This window comes from Pan troglodytes, chromosome 14 (assembly GCF_028858775.2).
Source record: "Pan troglodytes isolate AG18354 chromosome 14, NHGRI_mPanTro3-v2.0_pri, whole genome shotgun sequence".
Classification (NCBI taxonomy): Eukaryota; Metazoa; Chordata; class Mammalia; order Primates; family Hominidae; genus Pan; species Pan troglodytes.
Genome location: NC_072412.2, coordinates 22,030,166 through 22,039,082, shown reverse-complemented (window position 1 = coordinate 22,039,082; position 8,917 = coordinate 22,030,166). Strand labels below are relative to the sequence as shown.

At 36.8% G+C, this 8,917-nt stretch overlaps 1 pseudogene; it reads right to left on the bottom strand.

Annotated features, from left to right (window-relative positions):
• Positions 1-8,251: 8,251 nt before the first annotated feature.
• Positions 8,252-8,917, bottom strand: LOC744885 (Rieske domain-containing protein-like; annotated as a pseudogene).

Below are 8,917 nucleotides of genomic sequence, written 5' to 3'. Positions count from 1 at the left end.
GAAGTAGACATGGGAGACTTTTCATTTTGTTCTGTACTAAGAAAAATTCTTCTGCCTTGGGATCCTGTTGATCTGTGACCTTACCCCCAACCCTGTGCTCTCTGAAACATGTGCTGTGTCCACTCAGGGTTAAATGGATTAAGGGCGGTGCAAGATGTGCTTTGTTAAACAGATGCTTGAAGGCAGCATGCTCGTTAAGAGTCATCACCACTCCCTAATCTTAAGTACCCAGGGACACAAACACTGCGGAAGGCCGCAGGGTCCTCTGCCTAGGAAAACCAGAGACCTTTGTTCACTTGTTTATCTGCTGACCTTCCCTCCACTATTGTCCTATGACCCTGCCAAATCCCCCTCTGCGAGAAACACCCAAGGATGACCAATAAAAAAAAAAATAAATAAAAATTAGTATTTACACACATGCATGTGTCTGTGTGTGCACATGTACATGTACCTATACAATGAAAACAACGGTAATATTTCAGAAAACTGTTATACATTAAAAATGAAACATCACAAAAAAATAAATTTTCTCTATTTTAATAATCATTACTAAAAAAAATCACAAGTATGAAACTGAAAGATGAAATGATAAAAGCTTTTCCCTTGAGATCAGGAATTATACCAAGTTATCGGCTGCTACTGCAATATTTAACATTATGTCTTGTCAGTGCAATAAGGCAAGAAATATGTATAAATGATTAAAAGCAGGAATCTAAATAGATTAGAAAAGAAGAAATAAACTTTCATTATTTGCAGACGTAAGTGGCTATGTAGGAAATCCAAAAATATCTTTGGAAAAGCTGTCAAAAATAATTATAGTTAGCAAGCTTGCTGATTAAGTGAAATAATTATGTTCCTATATACTAGCAAAAAATAGAAAAAAGATTTATAAAAAAGTTAGAATTTAGAATATCATTTGCAATAGCAACACAAACATTACAGACTTCAGGATAAATGTAATCAAGATGTGCAAAACTTCTACACTGAAAGCCATAAAACATAATTGAGAGAAATTACATAAATGGGATATATACCATATTCATGGATTGAAAGACTCATTATTTATAATCTGTAAATTTTTTCCAATTTTTGTATAAATTTTCTGTAATCCCAGTGAAAATCTCAGTAGGGTTTTGTGTGTGTGTGTGCATGTGTGTGTGTGTGTAGTGGCAAGCTGATTTGTACTACCAGATATCAAAATGTATTATAAAGCTACAAAGCTACAGTGATTAAGACATTCTGGTGTTGGGATAGATAGATAGGAAAAATAGACTAATGGAATAGAATAGAGTGTCTAGAAACAGATCCAGATATACGTAGTTACCCAAGTTAGAAAAAAAGATTCTTCCTTTTTAGCAAATGAGACTAGATCAATCAGATAACCTCATAAGGAAAAAAATTTGTCTTTTTCCTAATGCATATACTAAAGTCAATTCCAATGGAGACTTAAGTGTGAAAGGTAAAGAAATATAGTTTCTATAATATTACATATGAGAATAATTTTTTGACCTTGGGTTAAACCAATCGTTCTTAAACCAGACATAAAAAGACTAATACATTGCCAGGTGTGGTGGTGGGTGCCTATAATCCTAGCTACTTGGGAGGCTGAGGTGGGAGAATCACTTGAGCACAGGAAGTGGAGGTTGCAGTGAGCCAAGATGGCACCATTGCACTCCAGCCTGGGGAACAGAGTGAGATTCTGTCTCCAAAAAAAAAAGAAAAAGACTAATACAAATTGAATTACATTATAATTATAACTTTTGTTTATTAATATGTACTATTGAGATAAAACAATTCACAAAATGGGGAAAAGAGAATATATACAAACACACATATACATATAACAGCTACACAGCAACAAGAAAAATAAAAATAGCCTAAGTGAAACAAATTTTTTCTGTCCCAAGGACTTGAACAAGCACCATACTTTAGAGGATGCAAAATGAGAGGTTAAACATATGGTCCCCAGTTTGTTCGTTCATAATCTTCCGATCAGGAAGTAGGGTCTATGGCCTTGAATATATTGTGGCAGTGACTGTTTTGACCCATCGAGTATGGTGAAATGATGATATGAGATTTCTGAGGCCAGATCATAAGAGGCCATGGAGCGCCATCTCGTTTTCAAGAGGCCCCCTGTTGGTATGCTCCATACTAGAATCAAGTCTTCATGCTGTGAGAGGCCAAACTACATGGCCAGCCCAAGTGTAGGTGCTCCAATCAAGTGCCAGGTGAGCCCAGACTTGCACTGATCCCAGCCCAGGAGCCAGACATACGAGTGAGTAAGGAGTCTCCAGATGATTCCAGCCTTCAGCCCCCAGTGCTGGGTAGCAGAAACACACTCTCATGGCTGAGCCCTAATTTCTTGGGCCACAAAACTGGTATAAGAAACTGACTGTTGCTTAATGCCCCAGGGTGGCCTGTTATGCATCAATAGTAACTAGAACATGGCCAAATATCAATAAGATAATCAACATTTAAAATCACCAGATATATAAACATTAAAACCAGTTAGATGTTTTTGTCTAAGTTATTTTTACTTGGTAGCAAGTCATCCCAAAGTTAACATATTAATATAACAACAATTATTTATTATTCATGACTCTGTGACTTGACTGGGCCATGGTTCTTCTGCTTCCGGTGACATTGACTATTGCTAAGACAGCTAGAATTTCCAAAATGACCTCACTCATGTGTCTAGCAAGTAGTGCTCATGGTTGGCTGGAAGCTTAGCTTGGACTATGACCAGAAGTTTTGGTTCTCCCCCAAAGACCTCTCCACGTGGATTACTGGGCTCCTCTCAGTGTGGAAGCTGATTTCCAACAAGGAGCATTCAAAGATTAGGAGTTCCCAGTGTTCATAAGTGGTTGTAAATCCTTCTCTTGCATCACACTTGCTAAGCACCCACTGGCCAAATCTAATCACATGGCCAAGACCAGAGTCAATGTGGGTAGGGATACACATGGCAAAATACCAGGAGGCATGCTTCATTAAGGATCAATAGTATAGCAAGTTAATACAACTTCATGCACTCACTATTAGAGCTAATCAAAAATAGGAGAAATTGCCAGATCTGAACAAGGATATAGAACTCTGGAATTCTCATTTACATTGTAAGGAGGGGAAATTTTTGCTGTACAATCACTGTGAATAACAATTTTACAGTATCTAGTAAAGGTAAATGAATGCATATCCTATGACCCTGCAACAAAACCCCACACATCTGTGCACCAAAATAGATGTATGAAAATGTTCGGCTGGGCGCGGTGGCTCACACCTGTAATCCCGGCACTTTGGGAGGCCGAGGCAGGCGGGTCATGAGGTCAGGAGATGGAGACCATCCTGGCTAATATGGTGAAACCCCGTCTCTACTAAAAATACAAAAAAAATTAGCCGAGCGTGGTGGCGGGCGCCTGTAGTCCCAGCTACTTGGGAGGCTGAGGCAGGAGAATGGCATGAACCCAGAAGGCGGAGCTTGCAGTGAGCTGAGATCCCGCCACTGCACTTCAGTCTGGGCGACAGAGCGAGACTCCGTCTCAAAAAAAAAAAAAAAAAAAAAGAAAAGAAAATGTTCATCACAGACTTAATCAAGATATCAAAATTGGAAACAAACAAAATGCTCACCAAAAGTAGAACAGAGAAATACAACTATGGTGTTTTCATAGGAGAAAAATACTATTCACCAGTAAAAATAAATGAACTGTTTCCACATACAAAATATGAATAAATGCCACAAATACAATGTTTATAAAAAGAGGCCTTAAACAAAGAGAGTACATTTATCTAACTGCATTTACCTAAATATTTCAAAACAGACAAAAATAATTTATGGTAATTAAAGTAAGGAATAATTGTTACTGTTTAGGAGGGGGATTGTGGATTATGACTAGGGGCAGGCATTAGAGAGAATGCTAAGGTGTTTTTCTGTTGTGTTTTCTTTTTAAAATTCATTGAGATTTACACTTATGATTTATGCACATTTATGTATGTGTAATATACTTCAATTAAATTTACCTTAAAATATTGAGCGACTGGTATCAAATACATAGATGACCAGATCCTTGCTCAAAAGTCACTTGGAAAGATTCCCATTTTTGTTTTTATCAAAATATCAAAAGTTAGTGCTCAACTGCCTTGTACTGTGTCATCTTCTAATAAAAAATTTTGAAATGCAGGTATGTGTGATGAAAATGACTGTTTTTAATATAAAAATGAATTAAAACTAGTACCATAAACACAGTTTAGAAGATGTTGAAACCGTAGGATGAACACACAGACTGACTAGCAATTTGTGATCAGTTACAACTCAAAAATCATCTTTTCCAGATTGGAAGGAAATAATTTTCAACTATGTGAAGTCTGATAAAGAATATAAAGCATGAAGTTCTATCTGTGTAAACTGGGAGCTTTCAGAAACAGGGAAACCATTGGTGCCTGTGTGTCCATAATAGTAAAATTTTTGAGGCTAGTGACAATATCTTGTCTTTCGGGTACCCCATATAGTAACTTTGAGGCTTATCAAAGGGTGCAAGAAAAGTGGAAGCATGATTTTCATGCGGCAGAAGAGCCAGGAAATGGAAATAAAAATAACCCAACTCAAGAGGTTTAAAAAATACAGATATAAAAAGAACTAATTTGGAAGCCTGTATATTCATGTCATTATAATATGAATTTTTTTTACAGTGAGAACAGACCTTTTTATTAATATATTGAGATAAACTACAGAGACTGAAAGACAAAAATTCATATTTCATTCAGAACATTCATTAAAAATCTAATGCATTTACTTTGAGTTCTTGCAGAAAATCTTATTGAAGTCTGATATAACATTAAATATTTTACAAGTCAGACATTTCATTTTTAAATCTAAGTTATAATCCTGAACGCATTATAGACAAAGTAAGCTCTCCTTTACCAGTTTCATTTAACTTATACAAGGCTCCCATTATAATTCCATCAAACCTTAAAAATCACCTGCAGCTTTTAAAAACACATAAAGTAAATGGAAAGAAAGTCTTATGTAGCAATCCAAAAACCAAAACCAGAAATTGGCAAGAAGCATTTCTTAATACAGATAAACTGCAAAATATCATTTCTGTGTGTTTCTTTCTTCTTATTGGTTTAATCATCCTATTCAAAATAATTCTTTTTGAAACTAATATTTACAGTACTCCAATGTCACTGAAAATCTCTATGATTTTAATGGTGTACTTAAATGGCAAAATAGAATATCAGATTGAAATGTACAGAGTCTTGTACTGAAGTGAATGAGACTTGCCACGGCAAGTGTCATCTGCTAGGCAGTTACAAGACATCTTGGCAACTAGTAATCCCAGTTGTTACTAACTTACTAAACAAATACTTTTCAAGAAATACTTCTTACCCCTATATATTTCCAGCTGGCTGGATATAGAAAGATATAATTGTGTTTGAAGCATGGGCCTTGTAAGAGGAATCTCTGCATTAAAATATGAAAAAGAGCAACAGAAAGAATTCACACCAATGAAATTGTGTGGACTGATTTTCAAAGTTAGAAATAAAAATATCCACTGGGCGTGGCGGCTCATGCCTGTAATTCCAGCATTTTGGGAGGCCGAGGCGGGTGGATCACGAGGTCAGGAGATCGAGACCATCCTGGCTAACACGGTGAAACCCTGTCTCTACAAAAAATACAAAAAATTAGCCGGGCGTGGTGGCCGGCGCCTGTAGTCCCAGCTACTCGGTAGGCTGAGGTAGGAGAATGGCGTGAACCTGGGAGGCAGAGCTTGCAGTGAGCCGAGATCACGCCACTGCACTCCAGCCTGGGCAACAGAGAGAGACTCCGTCTCAAAAAAAAAAAAAAAAAAAAAAAGAAATAAAAATATCCACTGCTAATAGAAGCCCTGCTCTGTGCAAACATAGTGTGGTATATATTAAACAATCACACATTTGAGGTATTAGCTGGAAAAATATAGGTATATATATACACCTATGCATGGACATATCCACAGAATATTCACAAACCTATTGCCCCCAACACCAGCAGATAGTCATATTAAATGAAAAAAATCACATACCAACAGGAAAAAGTTACACATAGGGAATTTACAAAAAATGTGGTGCCATAGCCTTTAATATAAGGAGTATGTTTTGAATTGATGTTTTGAGGAAAAATGTTTCCATTTATATGAAAGTATCTATTTAATAGTAATAAAACCAAAAAGGAAGCTGAATTCTAGGACTGTGTTGCCTGCCAAATTATTGAAGGGATGAGCAAGAATTCCTTGAAAAGCCTCGTTCTATCCTTTTTCTTTGTAACTAAAAATTAGAATTTTTTTTTTTTTTTTTTTTTTTTTTTTGAGACGGAGTCTGGCTCTGTCGCCCAGACTGGAGTGCAGTGGCACGATCTCGGCTCACTGCAAGCTCCGCTTCCCAGGTTCATGCCATTCTCCTGCCTCAGCCTCCAGAGTTGTTGAGACTACAGGTGCCCGCCACCACACCCGGATAATTTTTTTTTTTTTTTTTGTATTTTTAGTAGAGACGGGTTTTCACCATGTTAGCCAGGATGGTCTCTATCTTCTGACCTCGTGATCCACCTGCCTGGGCCTCCCAAAGTGCTGGGATTACAGGCGTGAGGCATTGCACCTGACCTAAAAATTAGGATTTAAAAAGTTGGAAATTATTGCCAGACTACTTTCTTTTCATTGGTTTATAGAGAATTTTATGGATTTTAACTAGGCAATAGTCCAATGTGGTCAACAGACATGGTTTTTCAGCTGTTGAATGAAAATTAAAATTCAGATTTATTGTTGATTTTCATAAGTTTTCCTGTTCAGTTAAGAAAAAAGATTATGAATTCCCTTTCAGTTTGTTTCACTCAGTATGAAGATGGATAGTAATAGGATAGTAGGGAACCCAAGCTTCAGATGGAGAAGCTCAACAAATGTACAAATTCTCCTCTTTTAACCATTTGGTCCTCTGAAATAAGACTTGCTTAACTGGCAAGATGGCTCACTTGGTCCTCAAGCTAACATCAAGAAATATTTAACTGTCTTAACACAGGTGGGAGATTTATTTATTTTTATTTTTATTTATTTATTTTTTTTGAGACGGAGTCTCGCTCTGTTGCCCAGGCTCGAGTGCAGTGGCGCGATCTCGGCTCACTGCAAGCTCCGCCTCCCGGGTTCACGCCATTCTCCTGCCTCAGACTCCCGAGTAGCTGGGGCTACAGGTGCCCGCCACCACGCCCGGCTAATTTTTTTGTATTTTTAGTAGAGAAGGGGTCTCACCATGTTAGCCAGGATGGTCTCCATCTGCTGACCTCGTGATCTGCCCGTCTCGGCCTTGCAAAGTGCTGGGATTACAGGCGTAAGCCACCGCGCCTGGCCTATTTTTTTATTTAAAAAAAATTTTAAAAACCTTTATTTGAAAATTTCATATAGGCATTCAAAGTATATTGGCTCATTGAACAGGAGACTTTACATCTCTCATGGCTGGGCAGCAGGTGTGTGTGGCTTCCTTACTCCTCGATCTGCCTTGATCATAGAGAAACTAAGCCAAGGTTTATTTGGTTTTGATGTCTAGCACAGTGGTTAAGTTTCTTATTTTCAAGTTCAGCAGGTAAAATTATCTCATTTTTGGAGGCATTTTTTAAGTATACAAAATCTGCTATGTTATTTGGGAAAGTTGTACAGTTCAGATGTGAACATTTCAATGTATTTAAGCTTTACCTAAAAATGTAAAAATAACAATCCAATAGGAGAGGTAGGGAATCCATAGAGGTATAAATAAAACAAGAATGGAAGAATGCTGATAACTGTTAAAGCTGAGTGATGGAAGTTCATTATATAGTCTGTTTACTTTGTATATATTAAAACTTTTCCAGAATTAAGTCTGCTACATCAAACAGGGATTTTTTCCTATTTTAAAAATTAAATTTTTAAAATTAAAAAAATTCTTGCTAAACCTTAATTTTTACCTATTATTTATTTTGTTTACTCCAAATTTATTTTCATCCTTCTTAAACAGAACATCCCAAACCTATAACCTTCAGGTTCTAATTAATCCAGAGGATTTGATAAAATGTATTCTATTGATCCTGATGATAATCCTTATATCATACTAAGTATGTGTGCTCTTAAACCTCTCAAATTTATATGATTTTTAAATAGTTGTGCCTATGTTGAAAAATTTCATCCCTTTTAAAACTGAAGCAGAGTTATTCTAAAAATGTTTTCAAGCATACACAATATTTTTCATTGCTATGTATTTTTTATCAAGAAGAACTCTTAATTACTTTGAAGTATCCAGTGGCATAAAAATCAGAGTCATTAGTTCATTAGAAAGAGTCACATAAATATTCCCATTGTCCACTGTCACTGTGTGAATCCTTTGCTTTATTCCTTTGGAGCACTACTTGGGTTTTGCTGATGGATCTTTAGAGTTTATAGTCTGGTACAGACCTTCTCCTGTTGCCAAAGTAATTTTGTACTTATGCCAGCGGCAAACTATACACGGTCATCCATCAAAATCCTCTATATCTCCCAAATGTAAAGGTCCTCCTGAGTGGTAACAGCGAATATCTATAGCATGATATTCTCCCTTGTGATAGAAAATGACCACTTCTCTAGCATGGACAACAGCTGTTATTCTTTCAGATTTTTTAATGTCATCTTCTCTGCCCACCCAGACAGAAGAATATTCCCTCTTTTCAGTATCTTGTGCAGAGCCATCAAGATTCATGTTGGAGAGGAAGTGTAGATAAGGAGGAAGGTCTAAGACATTTCCTGAAGCACTTCAACATTTAGAGGTCAGGTGGAAGAGAGGTTGTAGAGAGGCAAGACCAGTAGAGTGTCCAATCTACTGCTAATCAAATGAAATTCATTCACTGCTTTCTTCTCTATCTTATATTCTCCTTGAATTGCAAATAGGTGGTAACTTG